At 44.4% G+C, this 12,618-nt stretch overlaps 1 pseudogene; it reads right to left on the reverse strand.

Annotated features, from left to right (window-relative positions):
• Nucleotides 1-312: 312 nt before the first annotated feature.
• LOC104862911 lies at nt 313-1,579 on the reverse strand (annotated as a pseudogene).
• Nucleotides 1,580-12,618: the final 11,039 nt, after the last annotated feature.

The following is a 12,618-nucleotide window of genomic DNA, read 5'->3' on the forward strand; positions in this document are numbered from 1 at the left end:
AGGCGCTGCAGAGCTCGCCTCATACCCACCCCTAGTGTCCCTGTGCTTCTGCGAGCTCCTGCGGCTTCCTTCCTTCAGGTAGGATGGCAGGTACTGCTAGAACTCACTTCCCAGTGCAGAAGGTGACCCCATGCATTTCTACATCTAAGTGTTGTTCTCTGCCACGGTCACCTTCTGTATTTCAGAGCATCTCTTGGAAATCCTATTTAGAGATTCTTTTCTTGGTCCCTTCCAAGGCTGTGTGTTGATCTTGGAACCCTATTTTCTGATGCTTTCTAGTCTCAGGATCAATTTCTTGTATTGCTTAGCTCATCAGGCCTGCCCCTTCTGCTGCTGGCTTGGTGGGGTCCCTTCAGATGCCCACTGTTCCTCCTCTGGCCTGCCACTGCCCTGGCATGGGGCCCTCAGCTCTCTTCCCAGCATCTCCACCTCCGTTGCAGTTGGGGTGCTGGCTTCAGACTCCTTCTCCTCGGTGCTCCATTGATCTGTGCTCGGCCACAGGGGTGGGCAGTACTCTGCGGGGCTGTAGGCCTCTTCTGAAATTATAGCTACTCACTCATTGCCATCTGCTCAGCTTCTCTTCACATGAGGCAAGAAGGTGTCCCCATAGGGAGAGGATCGCACTGGGGTAGAACGGGCACTGTCCCATAGGGACTCAAGAGCTTCCACGATGGAGGTGTGGACAGCTCCTCTGCAGGTCCTGGGGACACTGCTTAGCTGCCGAGGGCCGTGGTGATGGAGGGGCAGCTCCGGCTGGGCATCATCCCTGCTCTGTGTATTTTTGGTGGCTCTCGTTCGATCTTGGCACTTGATTCCATTACTTCCATAGCAACTCAGCCACCATATCAGAACTGGCTCCCTTTAAAGAACAAATTGCTTCTGGACACAGTGTGGACTTGGCTTGATTTCCCCAGCTCGATTCCGCATTTCCAGAGCTGTTTGCAGGCTTCTGGAGTTGGAGCAAAATATGTGAGAATAATTTTCTCTTCCTCTTTCTGACCTACACATAAATAGAAAGTCTTTCCTTCAAATTTCAGTTTGGTCACCTCGTTCGATTTAATGAAATGGACCCTCTTGTTTCCTTGAAGAACAACCAACCCAAAAGGAGTGAAAGCCGGAAATGCAGCATTTCCTGACACATCCTTACAGAGGTGAGGACCCACTGCATGGGTCTCCAACGTCTGCGTCTTTCTTAAGAACTTCAGCTCTGATGTTGCTGGTGCTTGACCGCTCAGGGGGATGCACTCCTCACGGAGAACCACTGTCCTTTCAGCACGTCCTTTAATGAGGACGCACAGTGGTGGCTTCAGGAGATGGACATTTCTTCTTTCAGGGCAGCAGGGTCTGCAGGGTAAAATTTCACACAGAAGCACATGGTGAAAGGAGGCTGTGATCTCAGTTGCTTCACCCCAGACTTTGTAAACTCCCACCAATGCCACTGCTTATCTGGGTCCACACAGCGTATGCCAAAGTAGTCTTCCTCAATTAGGTTCAGGTGATGGCAAAGAAGGTCAAACAGGTACTGGCCCGTGGCATCTCTCAGCCACTGCAGTCTCCTGCATCCGTTGCTCTGTTCCATTTCTCTGTGGAGGCTCCTGGGGTCACCAGTAGTCACAGTATGTCCGCAGTTTTGAGTCACCCCTCCCACACAGTGAGTTGGGGCTCAGGATAAAGGCACCTTTGCCACCTCTTTCTTCCGTGTTGAGGTCTCTCTCTGTTGTCTCCCTGTGGGCTTTAATTCTCACTTGCTAGGTTCCAGGGACTCACTTCCCTTTTTTCCTTTCTCACATTGCTATCTTTCAGCGTCTGGACACCAAATCTTGCAGAGGCTGTTTCTCCGCTGTTTACCCCTCTGCCATCTTCCTAGGTTGTCTTCTTGGTGTAATGGCCTGCCCATCCCTGGAGAGGACCCAGCTGGTGTCTGTGCAGGGCTAGTTCCCCTCTACATTATCTGTCCCAAATGTGTAGCTCTATTCCAGGCAGGCAAGTCCTATATGTTCAACATACAGCAGGCAGTTTGGGGCAGGAGGGAAGTCAGAATTCTGGGTTTATCGTTTTCACATTTCTCTCGCCTGTGAATTCCTCACTCCCGTTTCCTTTTGCTGTTCTGTCCACCATAAGACCCTGGACCCATTCAAGTGTCTGACTTCATGTTGCCTAAACCTGAACTGATGCATTGCTAAAGAAAAGAGCATTATTGTATGGATTAGTAGACTCTAATTTCATACTTTTCAACCTTAACCAGGCCTTCTTATCTGAATTAATGATTCCAAAATCTTTTCATTCCTTCCCAAGGCCTGCAATCCTCCATGTTTTAGGCCCTCCATTATTTCTCTGACCTCATCAGCTACTAGTTCAGCAGTCCTCCTTGCTAGATCTTGAACGTATATATGATGGTCAGTTTTTGCATCAGCTTGGGGAGTTACTGTTCTTAGTTATCAAACCAAATGCTGATCTAGATGTGGCTTTGAGTGAAGGTGTTTTGTAGATGTAGTTTAAACCCATACAAATCTGCTTTAAATAAAGGAGACTATCCTAGATAATCTTAGGGACCTGGTTAAACAGTCTGAAAAGATCTGCAAGTTCACTGTAATCTATGGCTTCCACTCTTACTTGACAATTTCAATTTATCTTTCCTGATGGTCTGCTTTGCAGATTTTGGGTTTGCCTAGCCAGCCATCCCAATTACATCAGCCAATTCCTTGCAATGCCTTCATATATATTTCCTACAGTTTCTGCTTTATTTTATTTTTTGGTACTGAAAATCGAACTCGGGTCCTTGAGCTTGCAAGGCAGGCTTTGAAACCACTGAGCTAAATCCCCAGCCCCAGTTTCTGCTTTAACCTTGATATGAATGTTTTTTAAACAGGGTGATGCTATAATAAATAGCTGATATACTTAGTGACCTTAGTACTGGGTACTGGGCAGAAGCTGGAAGAAATCTGAGGAACATGTTTGAAAAAGCCTAAACTGCTTCCAACAGACTGGCAATAGAAATGTGGAGGGTGAAGATGCTGTGAGAGCTCAGAGGACATGATGTTCATGACCGAGAGGGCCTGAACTGTTGCAGACTTATAGACATGAACGGTACTGATGGAGAGGATGCCAAAGGAAACAAGGAGCAGGTGTGGTGGTGCACGTTTATAATCCCAGCACTCTCGGAGGCCAATGCAGAAGGATCACAAGTTCGAGGCCAGCCTGAGGAACTTAAAAAGTTGTCGAGACCCTGTCTAAACAATTTTTAAAAAATAAAGTGAACTAGGACAGGGATTTAGCTCTGTGGTGCCACTGCCTGCCTCATATGCACAAGGACCTGAGTTTGAGTTTGATCCCCGGTACCCCCCTCAAAAAAAAAAAAAAAAAAATAAATAAATAAATAAATAAGTAAAATAAAATGAACTGAGATTTAGGGCACTGCAAAGGCTTGGGGGTCGATTCCTGGTACCAGAAAAACAAAACAAAACAGGAAATAGAGAAGAAAAATTTGGAACCTGGAAGGAAAGATTTTCTTCTTAGTGGCAGAAACCTTGGTTGAATTGTGTCCCAAAGTTACATGGAAGGCAGAAATTTTAAACACTGTACTTGTATATTTAGCTGAGGGGATTTCCAAGCAAGGTTTTGAAGGTATAATCTTATTTCTTCTTGCTTCGTATAGCAAAATGTGAAAAGGAGGAGACAAAATGAGAACAACCGCATTCAAGAAAAAAAAAAAAAGGAACAGGACTTGATTGGGAAACCCTCAGCTTATACGGACGGCAAATGTGCTACAATAGGACATTCACTTGTGATGAAACTGTGCTCTGAAGAGAACGCCAAATGTGTGGCTGACAGCCTTTTGCTAGTACCTGGAAAGGGCAAGAATTGAGAATATTCCATCGGAGAGAGGCCTCGATTCTTGGATTCCCCTAGCAGAAGGCAGGAATGGAGAGGAGCTTATTTGGGAAAGATGTGTGGAAGCGTCTTTGATCTAATAGAGTGATTTCTCACGACATACGTGGGAGGCACACATGATTTTTGAGACTTACACATTCAGAAACACTGCCAGCTTGAACGGAAAGACAAGACAAACTGAAGAAAGCTGTAGGATTCCCAACTTCCACAGCCAGATGGCAGCCTGATAAAACTACTCAGACACACACACACACACACACACACACACACACACACACACACACACACACATGATTCTCTCCATGAAAACCAAAGCATTTCCCAGAAGGCAGATCCATGTCCCCAGAGTGGGGCTTCCAACACAGAAACACATCCTGGGACTGTGAAGAACCTCAGAGTTTGCCTCCCTGAATTTGGCCGTTGTTTAGGAACAATGATGCTTTTCCCTTGCCTCTGTCCCCTTGAATGGGAAGGTCTGCTGTTGCCATCGGATGCCCATCCATTGTCATGTTTGGGAGCAGACAACTTGTTTCCCGGTTTCCCAGGTCCACAAATGGAGAGCAGTCTTGTTCCAGCACTGGTCATATTGAGTCTCATTCATACTAATGCTGGAGATGATAAGGCTTGAGATTTTTGATCGGGTGACATCTATGTGAGGGTTTGAGCTTCACACTGACTCTGCAGTGGGGTGAGAATTTAGGGTCTGCAGCAACGAGGTGAGTGTATTTTGCATGTTGCACAGGCGTGAGTCTTTAGGGCCCAGGGAGTAAACTGTAGCAATCTGGGGAATGACTCCTAGAATACTCAGGTCCTGATCCCTGGAACCTGAGAATATTACTTCAAATGGCAAGAGAGACTCTGCAGAGGTGATCAAACTAAAGATCCTGAGATGGGGAGTGCTTCCTGGATTACCCCCAGGGAGCTAATATAAGTGTCCTCTAAAGAGGGAGATAGAATGAGATTTGTGTCCTGGAGGAGTAAGAGCTGTGAGGACGGAATCGGGAGGCTGGAGTGACATAGGAGGGCTCATTAGTCAGGAAAGGCAGGCGGCTTCCAGGAGACAGTAAGGGAGGGACCCAGATTCCACCTTGCTCCCTCCAGAAAGAACAAGACCGGTCACACTGACTTTAACTCTGTGAACTTTGGGCTTCTAAAACTATAAAAGGATACATTTATGTTGTTTCAAAGCTCAAAGTTCACAGTAATTTGTCCCAGTAGCACTAAGATTGGCACACAGCCGCCTTAGAACTGTGACCCTGGCTGTCCATGTCCCCTTACTCACATGGCCAACTGGATCAGTGTATTCAACAAAACCTCTCTTTTCCTCTCTATTCAGAATTGCAGCCTGTTTTCCTCCTTGCCCCTATCCAGCCCTCCTTGTATTCTTTACCATGGTCTTTTTTGCCATATGTTTGTCATACTATATAATTTATTACACTAGACTATAATTTATCTATTTTTTCATTCTTTATTATTTGTCTGCTCACAGTGGAATATAAGCCCCATAGTGGTTGTGTGCTTTGAACACTCACATTTTCCAAGTACTCAAAACAGTGCCCAGCACACAGTTGGTGTCCAGAAAAACCTCCTACCCAGTCACCTGACTCCTCACCTCAGCGGATGATCCCATTTCCAATGTCACACACAAAAACTACAAACCAACAGAAAGGGCATCATTAATCTCCTCTCTTCTTCCCTGCCTCCCAGGAATGTTCCGTCCTACTCCAAGCTGATCCATCCACAAGGTTCTGGTTTCCACCACACCCACGTACTCAGGAAAATCAATATACATCATCCCACTTTCTATTACTTCTTTATCTCTCTTTTTCTTGGCTTTTCCCCATCTCTGTTTAAGCACATTCACATTTCTCCCAATTTAAAAACAACAATATATCTTGACCCTCCACAAAAAGCCACATTGCTTCTCCTTCGTGGCCAAATGTCTTGAGTCATCACTGTCCCTATGTCCACCTCCTAACCCTGGGCTGCTAAGACCACTGCCATCTGGCTCCCGCCCACCATTCCTCCCTGAAACTGCTGATGCTAACGTGTAAGATCATCTCAGTGGCTACATTCAAGACACATTTTTCAGTCCTTAGCTTGGATGAGCTCTTGGCAGCATGAGGCAGTGATCACCATATCCTCACCCTTGGAACTGTCTCTCCCTTTGCCTTTTACAAGAAGAACTACCCTTCCAGCTGTCTCTCTGCTTCTCAAACTGCACTTCTGGCTCCCTCTCCTGGCTCTCCTCCTTGAGCCCCTTCCACATGGCTGCCCTCTGAGTCTTGCCCACGCCTCCCTTCTTTGTACATTCACAGTCTTTGAAGCTCGTGGATTAAAGAACCATCAAAATCCATTTACTTCTAATTGTACAAGTAAATCAGACCCCTGTCCTCCTGTAGAGAGAGCAGTGAGTTAAATGCACGTGGCCTCATGGGGTTTCTTCTCGGACTCTGAAGAAAGAAATGAAGAAAAACTTTAGAAGCCTTAGATATTTATAATGGAATACTACGCTGCAACAAAGAAGGTCAAATTTTAGACATTTGTAGGACAATGAATGCGCCTAGAAAATATAATGTTGAGTGAAATAAAAAGTTAAATACCGTATGATAGCTCTCCTCTGCGTAAGGCAAAGTACAAACTAGGAGAAAAATGAAGGAAATAGAGATTGACAGAAGGGGATGGGTCTCTTGAGGATGGGAAGAGACCCAGGGAACCAGGAGCGAGGGGTGAGGGGAAGGAGGTGAGGAAATAGGTAGAGAGAAGACACCCACGTTCGAGGTTCTCATCACCTCCGTGAACACACACATCACACACCATAGACATGAACTGAGAGTAGCAATGCCAAAGAAAAATGGAAAGGAGGAAAGGGGAGCTAGCGCTGGGAGGGGGCGAGGGGCGTGGGATTTAAGAAAAAGAAAAGCTGTTTTAAACCCGAGGGCCGGGGAAGGTGTCTCTCAGGAGGGGGCCTTAAAGCTGAGCAAGGTGAGGGCCGAGTGTGTCAGTCAGCTTTTTGTCACAAGCGACCCAATCCCTAAGGAAAACAGGAGGGAGGAAAGGTTTATTTTGTCTCACGGTTTCAGGGGCTTTAGTCCATGGTCACTCGGCCCTGCTGCTTCAGGGCTGGTGTGAGGATCGTGTGGGAGAAAGCAGCTGCTCGCCGCATGGTGGCTGGGAAGAAGAGAAGACGAGAGAGTTGGGTAGGAAGAGGCTAGGGACCAGATACACCGTTCAAAGGGACCCTCTTCCCCATGGACTTCTTACTCCACCCCCTAAGAACTCTTTCAGCTGTGATTCATCCACGAAACACCTTGCTGATGACATCCGTGCTCTCGTGATCCCATAACCTCTCTAGCCCCTCCTCTGATCACTGCCGATTGGAGATCAAGCCCTCAGTGAGTGAGTGTTTGGGGAAAGCTTCTTAATTAAACCATAGTGAAGCTGAGACACACAGGGACCACTGTGAGGAGAGCGAGCACTTATCTTTAACCTGTTTGCTACTCATTTCATGCATGGTGTTCATATTGCTCCGAGGCAGACTTAAAAGCTGCTTTTGCTAAAAAAACAAAAACAAAAACCAGTGACTCTTTACTTGGCCTATAGATGGCCAGATGGGTTAAAAAACAAAACAAAACAAAACAAAACTGAATCTTCATTTTTATTTCGTGAAATCTGTCTCTTTCATTACTTTAAAACTGGGTCAGATCCTTGCTATGCTCTGCACACAGCAGAATAATAATTCAGAGATTGTCTATCTACAAACTGGCAATACGAGGTCGACAAGCCCCGAATTTGTGGAGCATCTCTTATCTCCCTTCAAGACCAAGGATACAAAGACAAGAGATATGCGGAGTATTCAACTGCCAGTTGGTCCCTGCAAGTCTCCATTCATAATCCTAAACCTATGATTACCTAGGATTGCAGCAGAGCCTCCTCAAAACTGAATCTGCCCTGAGCAGAGACAGCCATCTTATGGAGACCAGGTCCCCTCAAGTGACAAGGACTTCTCCAGATCACCTTGCAAAATCAGAGCTAAAACAGGGTTCAACCAGACACTTGCACACCCAGTAACTGTAAAAGCTGTTCCCTTCCTTTTCTTGATGGGTTACTCTGGTCTTCTCCATCAAAGTGGTGCCCTCAACAGCTCCTTAAGCTGAAGTCCCTTCCCATTTTCTCTTACCTTCTGCCTAGTAAACCTGCCAGTGCCTTTCATCAACATGTCCTGAAAGTCTTTTCTGTGATGAACATCAAGAATCCACCTGAGGAGAGTTTAGGGACCCATATCCTCCTTAGGGGAACCTCCTTAGACCTTGTTCAGTGACAGGGTTGGTGAGCACAGAATTTAAGGGAGGCAGGTATCATGGTGCATACCTATACCCTCAGTGGTCAGGAGGCTGAGGCAAGAGGATCACTGTGAGTTTGAGGTCAGCCTGGGCTACATAGTGAGTTCAAGGTCAGCTTTCGCTGCATAGTGAGAGCTGTTTTGAAAAAACAAAAAATCTCCAAACCCCTAAACCAAAACATACAAAAACCAAACAATTCAAATACACACCAAAATCTCAGTAATTAAATACTATTTTAATGAAATAATTTTATTTATTTATTTATTTATTTATCTCTCATTGAGTTTATTGGTACATTTTAAGTGTACAGTACAGTTACATTCATCATTGGGATCTTGTAACTTTATTTTATTTTTTTCAGCTTTAATTGAGTTTATTGGTATATTTTAGGGATACAGTACAGGGGATCTTATAACTTTACATGACAGGTCTTGGTTCTAATTTTTTCCCCTTGTCCCTGTCCTCCCTTCACCCTCTCCTCTCCTCCCCATTTACAAACACTTTATTTCCATTTTTTCATTTTCTCATATTTTTTACTTTTCCCTTATTACCTTTCCCCCACCCTTCTCACTCTCCCTACACCTTTAGCCCTTTTCTTCCTATTTCACATTGTCAATTATATCATTAGGGTCTTATGTACTATTATAGTTTTTCACACCAGAGACACTATTCAGTATTTACACATGTGTGACTTATTTATTTCACTTAGGAGTATATCCTCAATCTGTATCCATTTTCCTATGAATGAATCTAATTTCTCATTCTTTATGGCTGAGTAGTATTCCATTTTATAGAAAAAACACATCTTCTTTATCCATTCTTCAACTGATGGGCAAATGGGCTGTTTCCAAGTCTTAGCTATTACAAACTGTGCAGCTACAAACATAGGGGTGCATATATCACTGTGATACAATTCTTTTAATTCTTTTGGAAAGATACCCAGCAGAGGGATGGCTGGGTCAAATGGAACCTCTAGTCCCAGCTCTTTGAGGTATCTCCATATTGATTTCCATAGTGGTTGCACCAGTCTGCACTCCCACCAGCAATGGAGAAGGGTTCCTTTCTCTCCACAACCCCGCCAACATTTGTTATTGTGTGATTTCTTGATAGCAGCCATTCTTTGGGGGGTGAGGTGAAATCTCAGTGTTGTTTTCATCTGCATCTCTCGAATGACCAGTGATGTGGAACATTTTTTCATATCTTTACTTGCTGCTTTTACTTCTTTGTATGAGAAATGTCTGTTCATTTCAGACGCCCATTTTTGAATTGGGTCTTTATATTGGGGGGGCTGATTGTTTTGAATTCTTTATATATTCTAGATAATAGTGCTTTGTCTGAGGAGCAGCTGGTAAAATTTTCCCCCACATTGTAGGTTGCCTTTCAGTTCTGTTGGTGGTTTCTTTTTCAGTTAATGCAATAATTTTAAAAAGCAAAAATAAATGCCCCGAACATTAAGAGCAAAACATTAACATTTTAAATACAAAGGATCAATATGAGGAAGTTAATTAAAAATGATTTAAGATCATCACTTGTTCAAGAGATGTTGACAAATAGGGCCATTTTTGCTAGTTGAAGATTAGATAAGCAAAGCTGCTTTTGTTGAGGCCAGGAAGTAAAATTACAATAAATTCTAGTTTGGGTATAAATAAAACATTTAAACTTAAAGTTGATGTGAGTTTTAAAATACTGTTCAATTTTTCAATATTTTTTCAGTACTGTACTTTAACATTCTGGAAAAATATGAACCATGTAAACTATCTATAAATATGAGTATAGTAGAGCATATTTTTCTTTTTTGTTTGCCTGAGGTTTCTATATATACTGTGCTGGGTCTGAGAGCTGAATTGACCTGGAGTCAGTCGCATGGGTCCGGCATGGGAAGAACCCTCTCCACAAAGAGTGCCCTGCCGGGACCCTGGGGCACACAGAGCCGGGTCTAGCCCGGAGCTCACTGGGGACCAGGGTGTCAGTGAAGAGAAAGACATGTACGACCAGGCTTGAGGCAGGAGCTGCCGGGCCTGGAGACCCTCAGAGACCAGAGGAAGGAGTGTGGACTTTTTGGAAAAAAATTGCATTAGGGCGTTATAGAATGATTTTTAAGCAGGGATGCCGTATACTTGGATTTAGATTTATGAAAATAAAATCAGCTTTTCTGTTGAGTGGAGAATGCACCATGTCCAGGGTAGGAGTAGAAGCCGTAGAATCCGCAAGAGGCCTCCATGGGACTGCAGCTGCGAGAGAGGAGAGGAGTGTGGCCAGGGGCCAGCAGAACCTCAGATGTCCCCACTCACCTGAGACCCAGCTGACTCGCTTCCTGGACAGCCCCACCTGGGTGTCCCACAGGCCTTGCATCAACCTGCCAGGCCAAGTGAACTCCACCTTGCTCTTTATCTTATTGCATGGGCCACCGCCCACCTACTCACGGAGTCCAGAAGCCCCGTCCTCCTTGCTCTCCTTCACCAGCGCCACCATCTCTCTGCTCCACTCTGCACAACTCTGCCTGTTCTGTATCCTGACTCCATGCTTGCCCCTCTCCTATCCTCGTTCTGTAACTGAAGTCGTTTTGAAAAAAAATAAGTTAAGTCAGCCCTTCTTTGCTTAAAACTCATCAGTGGTTTTCTTTTACCCTCAGGATAAAGATTAGACTATGTTTTTTTTACAGTGTTACTAGACTTTTTGCATCTTTCTAGCCTCATTTCCTGTCTTCACTGTGCATTGTATTCACTTCTAATTTAATTTTACATTGTCTCATCAGCTTTCTATTGGCGCTGGTGTTAGTTACCCTGAACAATTTGCTTTGCCTTCTCTCTTTTTTTCTCATTAGTCTACTTCTAGTCTAGGTTTCAGGTTAGTCACTGTCTCCTGGGAAGCATCTCCCATGCTTAAAACCAGATTTATGATTTCTTGACATGCTGTCTTTGTTTATCCCAGTGTGTATCACATGATTTCATGGCAATTATGGTCAGAGCATTTGCTTGTTTGCAAAACCACTCCTTTGTACTTGGAAGTGTCATGAAAGCAGGGAGTATTTCTCACTTGGTATAGATCCCAAGCACATGGGTTGTATCACGCCATAGTTTCCTACTCATATTCTGATGGCAGAGACAGGTGAGGTAGCTAATTACCTACGGGGTGGATTGTTTTATGCCAAAATGCCTCAAAAATTAGGGATTAGCTTCTAGATTGGCCAACCTTGGATCAGGTGCCCATTTCTGGCCTAATTAAAGACTACCTCTTACCCACTGACTGTGTAGAGCTGGCTGTGCCCTGCTGCAAGTTACTCCATGTCATGTGGAATAGTAGTTCTCAGGCCCTGCTTTGCCCTGCATGACTGCATTTCAGAAAACAGCAGTTTGCTCCATTATGAATGCAAATGCTGAGGCAGAATGACTTCCTAACTTGTCTGTACAAACAGGTAACCATCACATATTGAACAGAGCAAATTTATTGAGAGGAAATATTTCCTCACTGCAGAGAACAACCACGAGGCACAGACTGATGAATAACTTAATCCTCCTCATAAAAAAAAATCAGCACATGTAACTATATCAAATTAAACCAGAGGCACAGGACATATCTAAGTGATATCGTAGAAAACAAGGGTCATGAGCTTTTTGGACTTATCAAAGAATGATGCATTCTTCTCATTGGGATCGCATAAAAGGAGGGGCACCCATTCCTCGGATGAGGTGGTGACACGAGGGCCAGCCTATCATTTCAACCCATGTCACAGGATCAGCAAGTGACGAACTCCGGCTTCCTGCCCCCTGGCCTCACCTCAGCTCAATCTCCCTGTGTGATGCAGTCACTGAAACTGCTGGCCTCCAGTCCTGGGCTTCGAACCACCTCTGCATTCTCAGGAGGCCTTGTCTCCTTGAACAAGCTTTTCCTGGTCTGAGGTCTCATCTGGCCACTGGTGGTGACTTTGCACATTTCCGTGGGCTCTCTTCTTTTGCTTCCTGTAAGCTATATGTTGTGTGAGCCCTGATTTGTGACTTGCTAGTTATAGATATTGATAATTAAGATTGGATGAAAAATCTGTGATTACCCAGCTCACTGGCTATTGAATGAAGTCTTGAGTCCTTGGCCAGATAAAGCTTATGAAATCAAGGGAGATCATGAATTTATTGTTATTCAATAAATTCTCACTGAACAAATGTGTTCTGTCTATGTTGAAGGCATACCTTGCCCATTACAAGGACTGTTTTCTATCACTTGGGACCATGGGTACTGAAGTCCCCTTAAGAAAAGCTTGTGTGTCAGTAAATGGGCAATGGATTGAACAAAGAATTCTAAAAAAAAAAGTACAAATGGCTAACAAGTTTGTGAAAAAAAATGTGCTACAACTTTAGCCAATAGGGAAATGCAAAAAAAAAAAAAAAAA

This window comes from Fukomys damarensis, unplaced genomic scaffold (genome assembly GCF_012274545.1).
Source record: "Fukomys damarensis isolate Sample0158 unplaced genomic scaffold, DMR_v1.0_HiC HiC_scaffold_18, whole genome shotgun sequence".
In the NCBI taxonomy this organism is placed as follows: Eukaryota; Metazoa; Chordata; class Mammalia; order Rodentia; family Bathyergidae; genus Fukomys; species Fukomys damarensis.